We start from the raw sequence: 24,000 nt of genomic DNA on the forward strand, positions 1-24,000 counted from the left end.
GCCTCGACTACTGCAACTCCGTCCTCTCTGGTCTACCTAGCTGCCGCATAGCTCCTTTACAATCCATTATGAATGCCTCTGCCAGGCTCATCTTCCTTACTCATCAATCTTTATCTGCTGCGCCTCTCTGCCAATACCTTCACTGGCTTCCTCTTGCCTCTAGGATTAAACACAAAATCCTCACTCTGACATACAAAGCTCTCTACTGAACTGCTCCCCCCTACATTTCAGAACTTGTCTCCAGATACTCTCCCTCCCATCCCCTTCGATCAGCTCAGGATCTCCTCCTCTTCTCTTGTTACTTCCTCACATTCCCGTCTACAGGACTTCTCCAGACTGGCCCCCATCTTGTGGAACTCCCTGCCTCGCTCCACAAGACTCTCCCCTAGTTTTAACAGCTTCAAGCTCTCCCTAAAAACTCTACTATTCAGGGATGCTTACAACCAACACTAACCTTTCCTAACTACATTGCTTTCCCCTTGAACCCCTTAGAATGTAAGCCTATGAGCCCAGCTGCTTGCAGATCACCTTCATAAGAGCCGACTAAAACAGTGAAACTCTCGGTAGGGCCCTCTACCCACTTGATCCCTGCAAAAGCTATCCTGTATATTGACTATGTTTACAGCGCTGCGGAATCTGTTGGCGCTCTACAAATACCTGATAATAATAATAATATATACACACACACACATATATATATATATATATATATATATGTGTGTGTGTGTGTGTGTGTGTATATGTGTATATATATATATATATATATATATATATATAAATAGCCGGGAGCCCAGCACCACAACCTTTGAGGTGTATTTACTACCTGGGTGCTATCCTCTTTAGTATACATATATCAATTTCTTCTCTTAGGAGGGCACTCTCATAGAATTTTTACATCAATAAGTTTTTATTTCCAATTCATAGAGATAACAGTTTGATTGTCGATGTTTGGGCCCTTTGTTTGGGCCTTTCTCAAGACAAATATGTTCTAAATGACAAAATTGAAAAACATATATTTCAACCAAAACAAGCAAAAAAAAAAATTCATACAAAAAAACAAAACAGTGACGCCCCTCAATCCCCTCCTGTTTTTTTTTAAATTAAATATGTCAAGTATAACAATAATGTTCTCCTCTTTAATGTGTCCTATTATTCCATTTTACCTACTGGATTATATTAAATTATCTTCAAACAGCTGCTTAAACTTTATTTTGTCACATGAAATAGCTATACTGAACATTTTAATACAACAGTATTGGTTAGAGGATCTATGTACACAAGAAGCAGCCGTAGAAAACAACTTTCCAGTGGGTGTGTGAGATAGAGAGAGAGCCTAATTTTTGGACTGCATGCCAGATTATATTGTTCCTTTAATTATTTATAAATAACTAAAAAAATTAAATAATAATGGAGAGAGACTTGACAGCATCCTGTAACTGGTTACAATAATGGAGACACTAAAAACATATGCAGCAGGCAGTTCAATGGGGTATATACAGTAACGGTGCTCTGACAAAATGCAAACAGCATTCTGTCCGACGTACATTTGGCCAACGGACAGAATGCCGAAGCATGTTCCGATTTCGGCCAAGGGCAGATACGCTCCGGAGTGCTCTGTTCTAATCAAAGCCTTAGGCGCCACAACAGCCTCTGGGAACCTAACCATGGGTCCCAGCCCGCACGTCTTGTAATTCTCTGTCTGTGAAATTATCTATCTATCTAATCTATCTATTTATATATCTATCTATTGAATCTATATATCAAATTTATCTATCTATCTATTTCATCTAATCTATCTATCTATCTATCTATCTATCAAATCTATCTACCTATCTCGTGGCCGGACTGTTATCTGACAGCCAAATGTCCGTCTGCCAAATGTCTGTTGGCCAAATGTCCGTCGGCTAACAGTCCGGCCACAGAAAAGTAACACCCAACTGTTACTAGAATGGTTTTATGTATATTATATGCAAATCATTTCAGTGCTGATATATACTATGTATATTATAGTGGTATTATATTAAATAGTTGTGTGTATGTGTATATATATATATATATATATATATATATATATATTAACAAACAAGCTGAAATATAAGTCCGTATGTATTCATCAGCCAGAACACACTATAAGGGCACACACATGAACATCTAGCATTCATGATACAATTGTTGTCATATGACAAAAAGAGACAGAGTATTTCTATCTACACCAATATAGACTAAAGGTTTTCTTATGTATCCTGTATTTATAAATACATATATAGTATCGATTACATTAATAAAGAAATCGCATTACTGCGTGATGTTGCTTCCTTCTATGGACATGGACCTCTGCTGTCACAGAAGGAAGGAACATCACACAATAGTGCAGTAAAGTACTTTTCGGGAGCTAAGGTGTTAAATGTCTATACTTTTTATTGTTAATGTGGTCAATATTATTGTTTGTCTCAGTCAGTACTATTTCCCTGGGATATAATATCAATAGACTTGTTTCAAGTTGCTACTGCATGAGGTACAGTTATGTATATCCCATCCTAGGAAATGCACGTGTACACTGGAATTGGTGAGTCAGGGATTTCTATATGTAGAGGATGAGTTTTCTGAATACATATATGTACAGAACAGGAGCAAATGCCTGTGCTCAACTGCTGTATCAAGTGTATTTAGCTTTAAATGTTTTTTAATCGCCTAAGCCCTGAAAACCGAAAAAGTCTTAATATTAATAAGCTTTGTGCTGTTTATTTGCAGTAATTCCCTTTAGGTCACTGGCAGACCTTTGATTTGATATTTTCATTGGGCTATTTCCCTTTTTTTTATTTATTTATTTAGCTGTGCAACAAATTATTTTCCCTTTTAAACAAGTGAAGCGTTAATTTATTGGGAGCCTGTAAATGGGCAAATTCGCCCGCTTACGGATGCACAATAAATATCCAGCCATTACAAGTGGCTGGTTATTGCTACCGCGAGCTCACGGTAGCAATTAGCGCTCTGAAACTTAACAAGAGAGTAGATATCTGGTTAATTTTTAAAAAAAGTCCCCCAATTGGCCCCAAAATAAAGAATTTAGCAGCTTTTTAATTAAAAAAGTAACATTTCTTTTGAAATAAAAACAACTGCACAAAGCAGTTTTTAGGGGTTAAAAGTAGCTTATGTGTGGTGTTAGAAAAAACTAAACTAAAAAGTGCCTTTACATTGCAATCTATGGGGAACTGTGTGTTCCCTGTAAATATATATTTATATGCTTATATACATATATATGTGTATGTACATATCTTAACACATAAATATATATATATATATATATATATATATTTTTTTTTTAAATGTGCTGCTCATCTTTGCACGACTTACCCCCTTCACTGCTCTAGGTATGAACGAGGCTGCCATTGGAGCCGATAGAAGAGCATTCTCGTGAGCGCAATGCTTTCCTGCAATGCAAACGGGAGGTCCCGTTTACATTGCGCTCATCCCTGTAATAACAGTGCTCATTTGCGTGTCCTGGTATTACTAAGTGGAGAGCAAATATCACTTTCACGAAAATGATATTTTGTGCTCCACTTGTAATCTAACCAATACTCTTTAATCATATTTCCAATACAGTCCTCCTTTTTTTTAAGTTCCAGATCAAAGAATGAAGAACATTCCTACAAAACCCATAGGGGATATGAATTGCTGATAGCATCTGCCCATGACAATAATCTTAGCAGTATTCCTCACTCTTCCTACTGGTATCTGGGAAGAATGGGCCCTGAGCTACCTGGTAACCCCTAGGAGTTTTGCATTTCAGCATGGATTGGCGAGCTGGCTCAGGGCTTGTCACGTGAAATCGGCACAGCAGTTACCACATAAATAATAAGCAACTAGCAGCAGAACATTTTTATTGGTGTTATTTTATGTCTCTGTGTACTTGTCATTCTTTGTCACATGTCACATGACGTCGGTACAGTCCGGACCTAAACATAAAAAAAAATAATACAGAACACTTTTTACGTTTTTATTTTGTGTCTCTATGTGGTTCGTCCCCCTAGCCTTGGGCCCGGTGCAGTTGCACCATTTGCACTGCCAATAAGTCCGCCCCGTGCCTGTGTAGGTAATGCACCTAATTTAAAGAATACCAAAAATACTTATCAATTATATTCCTTTTTCTTTAAATTAGTGCATTCATTAGGATATTCATTTTATTAAAATGAAACGAATATCTGCATTTTTGTTACGAATTTACATTCGTAAAGAAAAAAAAATGCAGATCCCTACTATCTGTTGTAAAGGGAATCTAGAAGATTTAATATCTGATTTTTTTAAAATTAATGTTATATTTAATTTTGTAGATTTTAACGTTCAATTTAAAAATAAACATTCCAAACACATACTAGCACTAAAAAAGTTAGTGCCTGGTGGTTTGAAATAAAGTGTAAGGGCTCAAATAAAAGTATAACAAAATACACACATATAGGGCCAGATTACAAGTGGAGCACTAAATATTGCTTTTGTGAAAGTGATATCAGTGCATGCTAATGTGCGTTGGTATTGCAAGTTGAAAGCCCAAGAGCGCACTTCATAGGCTCCAATGGGAGCCTCATTCTCATGCTGTGAGACACAGCATGAGAACTAGCACAGTGAAGGGGGGAAATCACGCAGCAATGACCGTAAATTGTAAATATCTATGTATATGGTTATATGCATATATATGTATGTGTTAATATGTATATATATTTACAGTTCACATAGACCCCAATTTAAAGGCACAAATGCACACCCGCAAACTTTAGACACCAAAAACTGCCTGGTGCGGTTATTTTATTAAAAAATAAACATTTTAATAAAATATACACCACTGTGCATTTGGTCACAAATATAGTAATTCATGATTTTTTGTAACAACAGAATGTAAGATGGTTGTAAGAAAATTGGCAAGGCTTGGAATATGTAGAGAAGTCTAGATAAAATATTCATTGTTGTGGCCCTCATTCTACCCAGCCAGCTCTTTAGATCTTCATGAGCATAGGTCAGCAGTTACTTTCCATTTGATTGATCCAAATTAGGGATGCACCGATACCGATACCAAGTATTTACATGAGTACTTGTACTTGTGCAAATGCACTGATACTTAAACTGATACCTCTACTTCCCATATGCTATCTTGTGGCGTTTTTTCAAACTGCATGTTCCCATTTCATTTTAAACTGGAGTGGAGACTAAACTAAAAATTGTTTACTACTGTTCTGCCAATACAAATTGCTGTTATTTGTATTATTGTAGGAGAGATCACTTTACCTCGTTCAGACAAACCCCTGAAGTACTGGGCAGTTAATAAACAGATTTCCAGCTCTGGCTAAAAATATCTTTCTGCCCCATGCAGTAGTGTGGAAAGTGAAAGACTGTTCAACCTAGAGTCGAACCTCCATACAAATGTCAGATTGATGTTATATAACAGCCCTACAACCCAGTTGCATCACCCCTTTAAATGTAATATTTTATTGTAATATTTTTTATTCATAAACATGTTCAGTGAACTTTTTTATTATCTCATAATGTCTCTTGAATTACAGTCCTTTATAATTATAAAGAAGGAATCATAAATAATTAGTCTGTATTGTGCTTGGTAAACTGTCACATGACATTTAAAAAAAAAAAAGTATCGGTAATTGGTATCTGCGAGTATTTGAAAACAAGTATCGGTACTTGTACTCGGTCATAAAAAAGTGGTATCGGTGCAACCCTAATCCAAATATTTAATAGATGCCGTCTGCCACCAATGTTCCCTCTATTTATTTTTCCTTGTGTGCAATTATTATTTTCTGTGTGCAGGCTTGATACCGTTTGTGTGTGGCACTATATATATATATATATATATATATATATATATATATATCTGTCTTTCTCTCTGTCTATCTATATAGCTATCCATACAGATATACATATATAGATATAGGGCTATAGATTTTGATTGGCTGGTAACAAGTCCATATGTGCTGGATGTAGATCTGAATGGTTGAATTAAGTGGTGATATTTTATAAACTATATAAGACAAGCCTTCCTTATAATTTCTACATTTATATTGATAACTAAAGCTTTTAGTAAGATAGACCTGAATCAGCCAGATCACAATACCTAAACAGTATTAGTTGTGCATTGACTATGTCATTAATCAAACAGCTTTACAAGGTTAAAAGGTGCACTGTGCATTTCAGTCAAATGAATTGCTTAAGTTTGTGCATTATTTAGTGTTGTTTATTGCTCTCCCTAATACAATGAGTTAGCCTTTATAGATTTCCCATAGGGAATTGCTGAATTAAGTCTATGTTTAAGATTGTGGTATATGTAAAAGTGGTATAATTTATATATTAATTTGCATAAAAATTCATTGCTATGCAATTGATTATTTTTAAGAAGCTTCCAAATTCTATAGCCCTGGGTACATAAGTAGGAAATAAAGAAAACATGTACATAAAACCGACAAATAAAGCAAAGTAAATGGATATGAAACTGTTTGTTTCATTGTTGTAATAGGCACTAAGCAGTTGGTTATGCTTAACCGAAATCATTGCAGTATGTATTATTCATCATTTTAAAACCGTTTATTATTTTAAACTGCATTTGTACAGTATCCATGACTTCCTGTCACAGTTCTACAAGGAGGCTGAGGTATGTATTTTACATGAACAGTATCATATATATATATATATATATATATATATATATATATATATATATATATATATATATATATATATATATATATATATATATATATATATAGTGAAGATTGGATTGGATTAGCCATGTTAGTGCAGTAGATAAGATGCTCAAAAAACAAAGTATTGCAGTATGCAGTGATACCTTTTTTATTGGACTAACATAATATTTCAAAGACAAGCTTTCGAGAATTTTCCTCTCTTCCTCAGGTCTAGAGCAATACTGATCAATCTGGTATAGATACACATCACATACAACAAATGGAAGGGAGGGAGGGGGGTGAGAGGGGTGTAATAAAAAGCAGAGGATGTGTCTGAAGGAGAAAATAGCTGAGAATAGCCAGAAATAAAAAAGGCATCACTGCATACTGCAATACTTTGTTTTTTGAGCATTATATATATATCTATCTATATATATATATACACACACACAGAGAGAGGCACACTCACAGGAACGAACAACTGGCTCAATACTATTGTTAGCCTGTTCTGTGCAGCTTCTGTTAACCCAGTAATGCTTTTCACAGAGAAGAACTTTCCTGTAGTATATCAGTCTGATCCCACCTATTACGGTCAGTCCAGCTCCGAAATACCAGGCAATTCCTCTCTGAACAAGGAACACAGCAACCCCAGACGATCGTTTCGGCCTTCAATGGACCTCGTCAGTGAGGTGTAGCCATATTCCTCTAAGCACACTGAGCAAGGAGTCCACGTCTGGTTTCCGCTTTTTCCCATAGGGAGACTAAATACACACAGATATGATATACTACAGGAAAGTTCTACTCTGTGAAAAGCATTACTGGGCTAAAAGAAGTTGCACCCAGGTGGTAATTCGCCATAGAACAGGCTAACAATGGTATTGAGCTTTTGTTCATTCCTGTGAGTGCACTTCTCTCTGTGTGCATTTAGTCTCCCTATAGGAAAAAAGGGGCAACCAGACGTGGACTCCTTGCTCAGTGTGCTTAGAGGAATACTGCTACACCTCAATGACGAGGTCCATTGAAGGCCGAAACGATCGTCTGGGGTTGCTGTGTTCCTTGTTCAGAGAGGAATTGCCTGGTATTTCGGAGCTGGACTGACCGTAATTGGCGGGATCAGACTGATATACTACAGGAAAGTTCTACTCTGTGAAAAGCATTACTGGGCTAAAAGAAGTTGCACCCTAGTGGTAAATCACCATAGAACAGGCTAACAATGGTATTGAGCTGATTGTTCGTTCCTGTGAGTGCACTTCTCTCTGGGTGTATATATGTATATGTATATGTATGTGTATATATATATATATAATAAAAAGTACATATCAGCGCTACGGAATTTGGTGGCCCTATACAGATAAATGATAATAATAATTCATTTCTATGTGAAGAATATAGGAATGTAAAATATGCATCGAGTTTGCAATTTAGAACTAACACGGTCGGGTTAGCACACATGAAGAATTGCTATATTCAATGCGCTTTATTGAAACATTAAATATAAAAAAATTTTAATCCAAAATTATTTTACATACTGTAATATATATTCTATGGCTTTTTTAGGATGTTTTACAGTATGTATAATAATTCTTATAAATTTTTTTTAGTAGTTTATATTTTAATAATGCGTGCAACAGTTTTTTTTTAGGTGTGTGGATTGTAGTGGATGCAAACACTAAAAATCAGCTGTTAGGTGCAATAAAAGATTTCTCATCAAACAGTTAAACACATGTAAAATTGGGAATTTTATATATTTATTTGAGTGCTCATGTAAATTACAATATACAGGGAGAACGGCACGCTATTGACAAATTTTTTTTTAAGTTCTTATATCATTAAAATGTTTTATATGTAAAGATCCAGGCGAGTGTAGGTGAGTTGTATGCCATAGCTACAAAACTGAAAACAATAAAAAATCAGAGGGCGCTAAAGCAAGGAGAATTAACACACTTAATCTGTAATAATATAAATTTAATTAAAAATAAAATAAATATAGAACTAGAAAAGGCAATACATTTTTCAATATGCAGTGATATACAATATGAGGGACGTTTTCCTGTTTAAAATAGTTAACATAAAAAAGCTATGAAAAACTAATAATTGCTAGAATACCACCCTGACATACATTAGATAAAGTTAAAAACTAAAAATCACATACATACATCCATTGATATGTAGAGAATATCAAAGAATAAAATTCATGTACTGAGTAACATAAAATCCATGGAGAATCAGTTAATAAGAAATTGGATGGTACAAAGTATAAATAATGAAGTTCGTGATTATTGCAACTGAGTTGCTAAAATAGAATGAATATATTACATAGGTAAAAAGCAGTGGTCCACAGAGTTGTTATTCAATATCCCAAATCTTGGTTTTTTGCAACTATGTTGCTAAACGAGAGTGAATCTATTGTTATAGTAGAGAATATTAATCCACCTTTTATATGGAATGTGTATCAGCACTTATAGGAATGTGATAAGAACAGTCTCGTATTTAGGAGCCAAAACGGTGGATCTAAGAATAAACGCTCCAGGGCGTCTTACCAGAAATCTTTGTCGGCTGATGTGAAACTGCTCAGCGTGCTGGATAGTGATGGCGGTTGCTCCACAATATGTATAGTGGTCTCCGATCGTGACTGAGCTTGAACACTGGCCTTGTGAGGTGGTTTCAAATGTCAGCTTTCCCCTGACAGACCACCGCTCTTGACGGCTTGAGAACCAAACAGGAGTCTCGGCAGCAGCGGAAATGGTTTTGTCTGTTGATCCCGCACTTAGCGTGTGACACGCGCGGGTTAGAAACTAGGTACCTAGTGAGAGTTGCTCTATACAGGATAAACAACTTTCCTTTTTCTACGTGTTTCACCCAACATAGGGCTTTATCAAGATTCTTACAAGATTTTACAATATTAATATTATAAAGAGAAATTACTTAAATGGCCTTAATACCCAAATATTGAAACACTTGAAAGTGATGCAGCATAGCTGTAAAAGGCTGACTAGAAAATATCACCTGAACATCTCTATGTAAAAAAAGAAAGATATTTTACCTCAAAAGTTCCTCAGTAGCCACATCCCATTGTAAAGGACTTCTAAGCAGCAAATCTGTATGTCTGTCCCGGGACAGCCAAAGGATTGAGCCTTGTGCACTCTCATGTTATTTCCATATTCAGTTTAAGGAAGTTTACTATGAAATCTCATGAGAGTTAAGTCAAATCTCATGAGATCACAGTTAAAGAGTTTATGACCTCAGCACTGCTGATGCTGATTGACTGCAGTTCATTTCTTCTTTTCTTTTTCTTACCTGCAGCTGGGCAACAGATGAAGTATAACTTTTTACACAGAACTTACTCTGCTGAGCTGAGGAGATTGTGAGGTAAAATATCTTCCTTTTTTACATAGAGATGCTCAGGTGATCTTTTCCTGTCAGCTTTTTACAGGTATACTGCATCAGTTTCAAGTGATTTAGCATATGAGTATTATGTCCCTTTAAATAATGAATCAAAGGAAAATTGTGCCATAAACTCCATTTCCATTATTAAAACTGATAAATGAGGGGCCTGTAGGATATGAGTTTGGTATTGGTTTTCAGTGGCCATTTGAAGCTATAAAATGTAAAACACAGTTTGAAAGAGGTGAAATGGAGACTTCTGTATATAGGTGAGGAGCAGGAGATAAGCCCTGCAGACAGTAGAGGCAGGGTGCAGATGTTTGAGGATAGTGAAGAAAATATCTGGTGGTGTGATTATTACCAGCTTTGTATTTTGAATTGAATCTGTAACAAAGAGGGAGACAAAACAAAATAATTACTATTGTAAAGGTTTCTTGGCTGAGAAAATGGCAAATTCTGGACATATTATGTAGATAAGAGCAAGATTATAAAGGACCAGATTAAGAGTGGAGTGCAAATTAACCCTTCCGCTTGAGCGTTAATTGAGAATATTTCACATTCCAATGTTCTGCACATATCATAATATGTTCTATGTATATATAAATACATATTTCTACATATATCTATACATATCTATACACACACACAGATATATATATATATATATATATAGAGAGAGAGAGAGAGAGAGAGAGAGAGAGAGAGAGAGAGAGAGAGAGAGAGAGAGAGAGAGAGAGAGAGAGAGAGAGAGAGAGAGAGAGAGAGAGAGAGAGAGAGAGAGAGAGAGAGAGAGAGAGATACAGATATATAGAGTAATATCGATTTATAAATACATAGAACATATTCCACTATGTGCAGAACATTGAAATGTAAAGTATTTACAGTAAATACATATTATAACACTTTATTAAAAAATAATATTGCATAAATATGTTTTTACATGTTTTCATCTACTTAACAGCAGGTGCTACCCAGGTGCTGAAATGAAAAATGGTCCGGTTCCTAAGCTTACATTCTTGCGATTTCAAATAAAGATAGCAGGAGAATGTAGAAAACTTTATAATAGGAGTACATTAGAAAGTTGCTTACAATTGCATGCTCTATCTGAATCATGAAAGAAAGAAATTAAGATTTGTGTCCCTTTAAGCATTTTGCAACGCTGCTCAATCACACATAATAATTTGTATTTTTTTATTTAAAGGGACATAATACTTATATGCTAAATCACTTGAATCTGATGCAGTATAACTGTAAAAAGCTGACAGGAAAATATCACCTGAGCATCTCTATGTAAAAAAGGAAGATACTTTTCCTCACAATTTCCTCAGCTCAGCAGAGTAAGTTCTGTGTAAAAAGTTATGCTCAACTGCTGCTCAGCTGCAGGTAAAAAACAAAAAACAAAATGAAGAATTGAACAGCAGCCAAACAGCATCAGCAGTGCTGAGGTCATGAACTCTTTTACTGTGATCTCATGAGACTTCACTTAACTCTCATGAGATTGCATTGTAAACTCTCATGAGATTGCATTGTAAACTTCCTTACACTGAATAGGGAAATAAGATGAGTGTGCACGAATGCTCGCTCCTTCCGCTGTCCCGGGACAGACATACTGATTTGTTGCTTAGAAGTCCTTTACAATGGGATGTGGCTACTGAGGAACTTTTGAGGTAAAATATCTTTGTTTTACATAGAGATGTTCAAGTGATATTTTCTAGTCTGCTTTTTACAGCTATGCTGCATCACTTTCAAGTGCTTAAACATTTGGGTATTATGGCCCTTTAAAAAACAGAGCTCAAACTGGAATGTTTGTGTGCCTGAATTCTGTATAGAAAGTTTGTGTTTGAGTGAGCATAACCTCTGAAAATGTTAAGATTACTGTCCCTTTTCCTTTTTCCTAGTAAAGGTGATACAGTATATTTCTAGTTGCACCAATATTTGGCATCAAAGAATGTAGTTTAATAACATATCACCAGAAGTGTATTTCATTTTGAACTGCCCCCAAACCCCTAACAATTTTAGTGCATATTTTTCTTATATATTTCTAACTGGAGACAATGAATCATGATGCATGATGGGAGGGGGGTCATGCATCCATGAATCATTGATATGTAATATAAGTTATTAAATACAACATTTGTAGAGCATTGAAGTTGTAAGGCATAATGCCATAGAACTACACCTAATTTTGATTGCTCTGCGACATCCTGCTGCCCTATTTTTTCCACCATGGTTTTAAACGGACTGTAAAATGCAGACCGTCCTTTTATATGCACACTTTCTGAGGCACATCAATCCACCAGATCTCATACGATCGTGTTGATTGACAATCCCTGCTAGCGAATCTGCAGGGGGCGGCATAGCACAAGCAGTTTACCAGAACTGCTTGTGCAATGATAAATGCCGACAGCGAATCATGTCCGCCCGGGGTATGATAAATCTACCCCTATATAAGTATGGTGATTTGTGACTGGCTCATTGCTGTCACATAAAAAAAGGGCAGGGAAAATTACAGTAACTTTGAAATTTGTCAGAATTTTTTTTTATCATTTTTAAATTCAAAATAAGTATTATTGCATCACCTCTTTATCATGCACTTTTTGATTTTGTAATACTACTGTATTTAAAAGACTTTTAAACAGAATGAATGCTAATCCCTCCATGACACTGCAAGAGATAGCCTGTTCTGTTATTTTCCTAAGAAAAACATTGCAGTTATATGCTGTAAGCCAGCAGTTTGCCTTTTGCCTTTTTGAGATATATATATATATATATATATATATATATATATATATATATATATATATATATATATATATATATATATATATATATATATATTTGTATGGTAAGGCAAAGAAAAAGTCCGGACAGGGAGCTCAAAGCAAAATTGAAAATTTATTAGCACTATATAAAAGCTTCTAAGATATGTGTATCAGACAATGGCTATAATAAACAGCAAGAAAGGGGCTGGGGTGGGCGTCTGACGCGTTTCAGCTCCTTTAGAGCCTTAATCATAGACAGAATACTGCCCTAATGCCCTATTCAAAATAATATAGACTATGCTATCTTGCTATTGGATGGCCTAACCCACCTGTGTTACTTGTGGGTGTATACCTATTAAGGAAAACTACCTGTATGTGGCTGAATACCTTGTGATATAAGAATATGATACTCCAGGTGATTGTTTATTTATTGTATTAAATCATGTATATGTTTATATCTTTACTGCTATCAGAGTATAATTCCCTGAAGCATGTTTTTTATATATTTTTATATTTTTATTACTCAATTCTTATGTTAGTAATCTTGTTAATGCCCTATTCACCAATGGACATAAGGTCTCATTAGTTGACAACTGAAAAGAAAAAGAAAAAAAGTAGTAACGTTTCAGCTGATTGAATATTTAAGTTACCAACTGCTTGCTTCTAAGCTGATCGCATTATATGCTAAATGTATGCCAAATTTTACTTGAGGTCATACTTATTAACAGCTTATTATAGCGGTAACTGTATTCTACTGTCACTAATTCAAATTAAGTGAATACGGGCTTTTTGTCCTCAATACATGTTAAAGTATTTAAATGTTAAAGTAACTTAAGGGTGGGTTTATGGTGGCCTCAAAAATGGAGTTATGTTGGTCAGCAAGAGGGCATGTAACCATTGACAACAACACTCTTAATATTGGATTAATCCTTATATCTATATTAACTGTGTATCTTTACAAAACCAAATGTTGTTGTATAGCAATTGGACAATGCCCTCGTGTTGATCAACTTTGTTTGCTTAGTAGAGCAAATGTAAGAACAAATTGAAGAAGAGAGAAACAATATTTGTTTACTTGCAAGAAAAATAAGTATTTACATTAGTATGTTGTAATACTTATGTACAGAACGAAACTTTTTATCTCATAAGCTTATTTCGATACTGCACTTTAATTTATTTGGAAGTGGATGAGGGGCAATCAATTACCAATGATTGATTAGGTCCATCTCAATATTTAGGCCAGTTGGTTGCCGACTACCTAGGGTGAAGATCCAGAACACTTCTTTAGCAAGGAGGTCCTTCAATCTATCTCCACCTCTTGGCTTCCTTTTTATCTGGTCGATCACAGTCCAGGTGAATGTGCTTATATCCTTATTGTGCTCATCCACAAAGTGTTTAGAGGCTCCAGTGGGTGTTATCCCCCTTTCAATATCATTGAGGTGGGCACGGATCCTCTCCCTGGCTTCCCGGGAGGTGCATCCTATATATTGCTTCTTGCAAGCACTGCATGTAATCATATAGATCACAAAGGTCGATCTACAGTTAGTGCATTGTGATAGTGAGTACACTTTTTGTGTGGCCAAGGATTGAAAAAATTTCCCCGTGATGACAAAGCCGCAGGCCTTGCAGGTACTGTTGCCACATTTATAGTGTCCCTTCTGTGAAAGCCAGGTACTTTGTGGTTTCGGTTTTTTGAGCATTGATGGCGAAATTTGATTGCCAATAGTTATATTTCGTCTTGCTACACAAAAGCAGCCGTCTTTGATGTCATCTTTAAGGAAATCATCTCCCAACAGAAATGGCAAATTTTTACGCAGTATTTTGCAAATTGAATAATACTGCGGACTATAGGTAGTCACAAAGGTAGGCTTTTTTCTAGCTTCCTTTGTTAGTTTTTTGGTCTCAAGTAAGGAATTCCTGTCGAGATGTTTGACATCCTCGAGTGCTTTGTGCACCACTTTGATGTCGTAACCTCGCTCTGACAATCTCTGAATTAGTTTTTCACTTTCTGCCAAAAAGCCATCATCCTCTGAGCAGTTACGCCGGATTCGCAGGAATTGTCCTTTGGCTATTCCATAGCTGGTATGCGGCGGATGATTGCTTTTGGCATGTAAGTAAGTATTGGATGAAATCGGTTTAACGTACAGTGAAGTGACTACTCTGTTTTCCCCTGGGACTCCAGTTAGAACTAAATCCAAAAAGGGAAGTTCATTTTTCTCAAAAGTATAGGTAAAGTGTAATCCCATTTCATTGTTGTTTAAATAATCAACAAACAATTTACTGTCTGACTGTGTGCCAGACCACACGATTAGGAGGTCATCAATATACCTTTTATATCCAATGATGGATTTGAGGAATGGGTTTTGGTCACTGTAGATGTAACGGTGCTCCCAATAGCCCATGAAGATGTTGGCATAGGCGGGGGCAAATTTGGCCCCCATGGCCGTTCCTCTCTTCTGTAGGTAGTGATCTCCCAAGAACTCAAAGTAGTTGTGTGTCAATGAGAATTTCAATACCTGGAGGATGTAATTCTTCAAGTTAACAGAGTAGTCACTAAAACTGTCGAGCATATAGCACGTAGCTATTAGACCTTGTTCATGTGGGATGGCCGAGTACAGCCCTACCACATCAACAGCCAACCATGACATATGGTCATCCCATTGGCAGGTGCTCAATATGTTTAGTAGGTGTTTGGTGTCTCTTAGAAAAGACGGTAATTTATAAACCAGTGGTTGTAGTAATGATTCGAGCCAATTGCCCAAATTCTCAAGGAGTGACCCTATTCCTGAAACTATGGGCCGTCCTTTCACCTCCTCCAAGGACTTGTGTACCTTGGGGAGGTGATGGAATATCGGCACCACTGGATGTTTGGTGTTCAGGAAGTCAAAGGTGTCATCATCGAGTAGGCCTTGGTGCCTACCATCATCTAATAGATCTAATAATAAGGCTCCGAAAAGTCGTGTGGGGTCCCCTGGTAACTTTTCATAGACTTCTCGGTCCTGGAGTTGTCTGTGTGCCTCGGAAATGTAATAGTTTCGATCCAACACAACAACAGACCCCCCTTTATCCGACTGTTTCACTATAATGTCTTCTCTCTTCCGCAGTTTGTGCAGAGCCAATCTTTGACTTCTTGTCAGGTTACTTATCGTGGCTTTTTGCTCCCGATCTAGTGCTACCAGATCTTCCTCCATGCGTTGTTGGAACGACTCTAGGGCGGTGCCCCTGCAATGGGTAGGGTAAAAAATAGACTTGGGCTTATAGCCCTTATGGGAGTCAATAATTGCCTCCTCAGTCAAACCCTCCCTCTCTAATGTGTAGAGGTTTAAAAAATCAGTAGCTTCTGTTATGTTAAAGTAATCATGTTGCGGTGTGGTGTCTGGAGCTCTGGTGTCTATATCCTCAGTGGGGTTGAGTTTATAGAACTTGTTGAGTGTGAGACTGCGGATAAACCTGTTTAAATCTAACAGTGTGTTGAAGACATTGAATTTAGTGGATGGTACAAAATTAAGGCCTAAACTAAGTACTTCTTCCTCTGGTTTAGTTAATGGGACACTAGATAAATTAATCACATTTGATCTCTGTATCTGTTGCCCTGCCTGGCTCTCCTTAGTGGGTATTGCTCCCTCTTTTGGGCCTGTCTGAGAATTCCTCTTCCTCCTCCTTCCTCTTGGCCTATTGCCACCTGAAAAACCTGCTGATTAGCCTTAGAATCTGTTTTAGGGGTAACCTGTGCTTTTTTGTATTTGTTACCCCTAGGTGGCTTAGGGGGTTCTAACTGACTATTATTAACAACCAGTGCACCCATTGGCTCATATATTTGTGTGGAAGGTATAGTGTCAGGGGGTGGTATATTGACATGGGTCAATTGGGGAGCAGGGGGGACTATATTGGTTGTGGCCATTGGCATCTGGTCTGGTACTCTGCCATCATCTTCTGAGGACTGTTCACTAGTCATAAAATTGACAAAGTCCTGCAGATCATCATCCTCATTTGATTCAGGATCAGTGTCAGAGAATGAAACCCGTTTCTGGGGCTTGTTTTCTCCCTTTCCCTGGAGCATCTTTTTGTTTCCCGATTTTCTCTTTGGGAATTTTCTTGTTTTCCAGTTGTATACTTTGTGACCTTTGTAGTCCTCCAAATCTCTGGAGTATTTCTTAAATTTAATGTTATCCATTTCCTTCTTAGCTTTATCCACCGTGGATTGTAAGATTCCGTCAAGTTTCGGGTAGTCAGGATGGTTCATGAATGTATTGAGGTCCCTCTGTACTTCTTCTATATATTCTCTTGCTTCGGCTAGTTTTTTCTCTTTATGTTGTACAATGAGTGCCATCAGTCGGAGAGAGCATTCTGATAAAATTGTATTCCATTCTTGGATGAACTTGTCGTCAGGAATCAAAAAGGTGGGGTATTTTCTCAGTCGTAAGCCCCTAGGAACCATGGTTAGGGACATATATTTCTCTAGTGAGCGTTTATCCCACCATAATTTGTATTCACTTAACAGGGCCCTCTCCATAGACATGAAGGCATCACTGATATCAATCATATCCAATTTGTTCTCAAAAGTCTCCTCTAGGGAAGGTCTATTGCCCTCAAAGTTAGCAATCGTCTGCATTGAGTAATATTGTTGAGCCATGTCTGTTGATCTATTATGGAAGCTTTTATATGGTTATATGTGCTTTTCACTGTCACAGATAAACAACAATAAAAGTCCATGTGACAGTGTTTAAAGATTTTCCTATAAATTTCTAAGGCTTTAAATTAGATTACCAAGATCTACCCGGAGACTGCTGTGAGTGATTACTTATAATAAGAATGAGGAATTGTGAGTTCAGTCTCATACGGGTAGAGGTTATTTTGTTGCTATTTGGGTGAGCGTGATCTTAGTGGTATATGAGGTTAAGCAAAAGTTGATGAGGTTGTAGAGAGATTTAGTGGCAAAACTACTTGTATGGATGTAGTACCCGGTAAAAATACGGAATTCAAAATCAGTAGCCTTTTATCGATAGTCAGCTTTGTGAAACATAAAAGGTATTAAATGACAGTCCGTATTATGCGGTACCTGTTAATCCGTTGTGTACTCCACTCCTCTCCCTTCTCCCAGATCTGTCTGCTGGTGCACTGTACCGCTCTCGGCTCTGTGAGCCCTCAGCGTGTGCCTTGCAGCGTGTGTCGACAGCGTGTGCTTGCAGCGCGTGTCCTCCGTCCGCTGCTGATGACGTCACTCCTTGGTTTCAGCAGCGTGTGTATTCCGAGCAACGCTCTCCTTCCAAAGAAGTATATGCCAAAGGAAAACTTTTTGGTTCACTGCCAAGCTATGTCCGTAGTAGCGATCTCCATCACTATGGAACTATGGTAAGGCAAATATATTTGTATGTGTATATGTATATATATTATACATACATACACACACATGTTAAGGGTAAAGTCGGAAATCTGGGTAATCCTAGGATTACCCGGATAAACCTGACATTACCCAAGTAATGTAATTCCCCCCATCTACACTATTTTCTATGCCCGGGGGTTCAAGGAAGGCGCCCCACCGATCCTCCTGGCATCCACCCCAAGTGAACCTTAGAAAAGGATGTTTAGAAGGGGGGCTTCATCCCCCTTGAACCCCCCAGGCAGCGGCAAAAAGATTATTATTATTATTATACTTTATTTACGAAGCGCCATCATATTCCACAGCGCTGGCAAAAAAGATAGTGAAGATGTGAAAATTACAGTGCATCGTATATATGTTTGATGCAGTGACTCGATGCACTCTGAGAAGATTTATCATGTTACATCAGGCTTTACCCACAGCTGCTTGGGTGATGTCAGGTTTACCTGGGTAATGCTAGGATTACCCAATTTCTTACTTTACCCGCAACATATATATATTTGTGTGTGTGTATATATATATATATATATATATATATATATATTTGTGTGTGTGTATGTATGTATGTGTATATATATATATATATATATATATATATATAAAACTTATTCTATAAACAGATTCCTAATTATTTGTTCTTTCTAGTTTGCTAATTTTTGTAATCTAAAGGGAGATCCGTTGTACTTAATTTGTATTAACATAGGCATTCTTACATTTTTATAATTTGTTCAATTGAAAAAGGGGTACAATGCTGAAAAAAAATAAAATTTGATTTTCATTAGATAGTGTTTATTTTTCTTTAAATAAAAACGTGATCACAGTGTTGATACCTTAGCACAGGGGTTTAACACAAGGTTTTCAGCTTTTAAAGCATTTCCTTGCCAACAAACATGACATCTCTGAGCTTGGAGGACAATCCTTATCCTGTAATGCAATTCTCATTTTCTACAATTAGGTCTGTCTTTCAAATTAGCTCCTTATCCCCTTGAGACCCTATGGTATATAAGAATATTCAAGATGTTTACATTCCTCGATTGTCTACTGCTACGGACACTTTAAAAAAACAACTAAGACAAAGCATGGATATCCTAGAGAACTGCATTAAATTGCTGCTTATGTTTTCTTTTTTTCCTCAGGAAAAGGCCAGTCATGAATAAAAAACAGCTAGTGTGTCATTTATGTACCATTTAATGGGATTACCCAGGAAAAGTAATTCCCACAATGATCCATTTTTGAAAGAGAAGTAATTCTTACTCTTTAAAGGGACAGTCAACTCCAAAATTGTTATTGTTTAAAAAGATAGATAATCCCTTTTTACCCATTCCTTAGTATTGCACAACCAACATGGCTATATTAATATACTTTTAACCACTGTGATTACCTTGTATCTAAGCCTCTTTTGACAGCCCCTGATCACATGGCTATATATTTATTATCTATTGACTTGCATTTTAGCCAATTAGTGCAGTGTCATCCACAACTCCACTGGAGAGAGCACAATGTTCATTATATGGCCCACATAGATTAGCAGTCTCTTGTTGTGAAAAGCTAAGAAAAAAGCATGTCATAAGAGGCTGTCTGTAGTGGCTTAGAAAAAGGCAGACATTTAGCGGTTTAAATTGTATAAATTAAATTAATATAACAATGTTGGTTTGTGCAAAGCAAAGATGGAATGAAGATGAGTACTATGAAATGAAGATGAGTACTATGAAATGAAGATAAGTACTATGAAATGAAGAGGAGTAGAATGGAATGAAGATGAGTAGAATGAAATGAAGATGAGTAGAATGAAATGAAGATGAGAAGAATGGAATGAAGATGAGTACTATGAAATGAAGATGAGTACTATGAAATGAAGATGAGAAGAATGGAATGAAGATGAGAAGAATGGAATAAAGATGAGAAGAATGGAATAAAGATGAGAAGAATGGAATAAAGATGAGAAGAATGGAATAAAGATGAGAAGAATGGAATAAAGATGAGAAGAATGGAATGAAGATGAGAAGAATGGAATGAAGATGAGAAGAATGGAATGAAGATGAGAAGAATGGAATGAAGATGAGTACTATGGAATAAAGATGAGTACTATGGAATAAATATGAGTACTATGGAATAAAGATGAGTACTATGGAATAAAGATGAGAAGAATGGAATGAAGATGAGAAGAATGGAATAAAGATGAGTACTATGGAATGAAGATGAGTAGAATGGAATGAAGATGAGTAGAATGGAATGAAGATGAGTAGAATGGAATGAAGATTAGTAGAATGGAACGAAGATGAGTACTATGGAACGAAGATGAGTAGAATGGAACGAAGATGAGTACTATGGAACGAAGATGAATACTATGGAATGAAGATGAGTACTATGGAATGAAGATGAGTACTATGGAATGAAGATGAGTAGAATGGAATGAAGATGAGTACTATGGAATGAAGATGAGAAGAATGGAATGAAGATGAGTACTATGGAATGAAGATGAGTAGAATGGAATGAAGATGAGTAGAATGGAATGAAGATGAGTAGAATGGAATGAAGATGAGTAGAATGGAACGAAGATGAGTACTATGGAACGAAGATGAGTAGAATGGAACGAAGATGAGTACTATGGAACGAAGATGAGTACTATGGAATGAAGATGAGTACTATGGAATGAAGATGAGTACTATGGAATGAAGATGAGAAGAATGGAATGAAGATGAGTAGAATGGAATGAAGATGAGTACTATGGAATGAAGATGAGTAGAATGGAATGAAGATGAGTTGAATGGAATGAAGATTAGTAGAATGGAACGAAGATGAGTACTATGGAACGAAGATGAGTAGAATGGAACGAAGATGAGTACTATGGAACGAAGATGAATACTATGGAATGAAGATGAGTACTATGGAATGAAGATGAGTACTATGGAATGAAGATGAGTAGAATGGAATGAAGATGAGTACTATGGAATGAAGATGAGAAGAATGGAATGAAGATGAGTAGAATGGAATGAAGATGAGTAGAATGGAATGAAGATGAGTACTATGGAATGAAGATGAGTAGAATGGAATGAAGATGAGTAGAATGGAATGAAGATGAGTAGAATGGAATGAAGATGAGTAGAATGGAACGAAGATGAGTACTATGGAACGAAGATGAGTACTATGGAACGAAGATGAGTACTATGGAACGAAGATGAGTACTATGGAATGAAGATGAGTACTATGGAATGAAGATGAGTACTATGGAATGAAGATGAGTAGAATGGAATGAAGATGAGTACTATGGAATGAAGATGAGAAGAATGGAATGAAGATGAGTAGAATGGAATGAAGATGAGTACTATGGAATGAAGATTAGTAGAATTGAATGAAGATGAGCACTCCATAGTACTCATCTTCACTCCATAGTACTCATCTTCACTCCATAGTAAAGATGAGTAGAATGGAATGAAGATGAGTATTATGGAATGCAGATGATCACTGTGGAATGAAGAGGAGTACTGTGGAATAAAGATGAGTACTGTGGAATAAAGATGAGTACTGTGGAATGAAGATGAGCACTGTGGAATGAAGATGAGCACTGTGGAATGAAGATGAGCACTGTGGAATGAAGATGAGCACTGTGGAATGAAGATGAGCACTGTGGAATGAAGATGAGCACTGTGGAATGAAGATGAGCACTGTGGAATGAAGATGAGCACTGTGGAATGAAGATGATCACTATGGAATGAAGATGATCACTATGGAATGAAGATGATCACTATGGAATGAAAATCAGTACTGTGGAATAAAGATGATCACTATGGAATGAAGATGAGTACAGTGGAATGAAGATGATCACTATGGAATGAAGATGATCAATATGGAATGAAGATGAGTACTATGAAATGAAGAGGAGTAGAATGGAATGAAGATGAGTAGAATGAAATGAAGATGAGAAGAATGGAATGAAGATGAGTACTATGAAATGAAGATGAGAAGAATGGAATGAAGATGAGAAGAATGGAATGAAGATGAGAAGAATGGAATGAAGATGAGAAGAATGGAATGAAGATGAGAAGAATGGAATAAAGATGAGAAGAATGGAATAAAGATGAGAAGAATGGAATAAAGATGAGAAGAATGGAATAAAGATGAGAAGAATGGAATAAAGATGAGAAGAATGGAATGAAGATGAGAAGAATGGAATGAAGATGAGAAGAATGGAATGAAGATGAGAAGAATGGAATGAAAATGAGCACTGTGGAATGAAGATGAGCACTGTGGAATGAAGATGAGTACTGAAATGAAGAGGTGCACAGACTAGATACAAAACCAAAACACTAGAGACATCATTACCTAACCAGCCTTCAGTTTGACATAATTGTTTTAGGTATTAATAACTTTACTTCTCGGCTTCTGATGCATTTATTCCTACCACTCAGAAATAAAACATGGATGAATGATTATTCTACATTTTCTACATTCAGTGAAAAACAGTATTTATATGGATTGGGAAAATACATTTATGTTTACGTAACAAGCATTTAACTTTGTAAAGATAGATTAATATTCATGGACGGTGTTTTTACATAGTAATTCATATTATACCAATTGGGTTTGCTTTATTTATTGGTAATAAACTGTCACTGGTGTCTTGTAAAGTTTGCTCCCAGCTGTAATTACTAGGTGGTTTTCTTTTTATTGATAATAATGAACTTATTTTTTTATTTAGGAATTACATTTTTACCAGCCTAAAAAATACAGAATACTACAGTAAAGATAATAAAACACTGATTACACAATGTATTAATATTAAATAAACAATTATTGAAATGCACATTATTTCAGTTGGCGTAACTAAACACATTCCTACTAAAAATTAAAAAATGTTTTAATTTTTTCAATTATTTTAGTATTTTATTATATGAAACTTCTCAGAAGTCAGAATGCAATCTCACTGGTTTATATTCCCTTAGTGAGAATCATTTGGTCTCATCTTAGATGGTTCTTTGTAATTATATGGTGTTACACACTGTAATACAGCTTTACCTTTGGCTAATGTCAGACTTTGGTGAAAAAGGGTGTGTGTACAAGCGCTAAGGTAATCCCCAAGCTGTATCCAAACAGAGATCCTAACCAACCTCCAAAAAATATGCACAAGTAGTAAGAAGTGAATACAGCGCCAACAAGAGGCCAAGGGATAAATATACTCACAGAGAGATAAAAGAAGAAGATTATTTAATGAACCATGTTAAAAAGCATCAGTAATAAAAGACTATATATAAAAAATGTAAAAAGCACATATAAATAAAATTACAAATACAGGAATATCTTACAGAAGCGGCTCAAAGGGCCAAAGCTGATAATTACAATAAAAACAGAGGTAATAACAGGTGATCAGTGTGAGTGGTACACCAGAATAAGAGTGTATACTGATGAAACAGAATTAGCCTAAGTACAACTGTAGCAAGTGCATCAAGCAAAAAACTAATAAACAATAATACAAACAATAGTGTTCAAAATTAGTGTTAGAAAAATAGTGTTCCAAAAAATAGAAAAATGCACTGCAGTGCAAAAAAAAAAAGGGGGGTAGCAAAATAATTGTATAGACACGATCAAATAGTGAGTGAGTGCAAATGGATATAAAAATGCTAGCTACTTAATCCAGTGAGGTTAAGATATAATTAAATAAAATACACAATATGCAATAACATAAAAAATAAAATACACAATATGCAATAACATAAAAAATAAAAAATAAAATATAATCCAAAAAAGTGTTCAAAAAGTTGATCAACAAATGTTAGTGAAGAACAAAAATAAGTCA

Source organism: Bombina bombina, chromosome 1, assembly GCF_027579735.1.
Source record: "Bombina bombina isolate aBomBom1 chromosome 1, aBomBom1.pri, whole genome shotgun sequence".
NCBI lineage: Eukaryota > Metazoa > Chordata > Amphibia > Anura > Bombinatoridae > Bombina > Bombina bombina.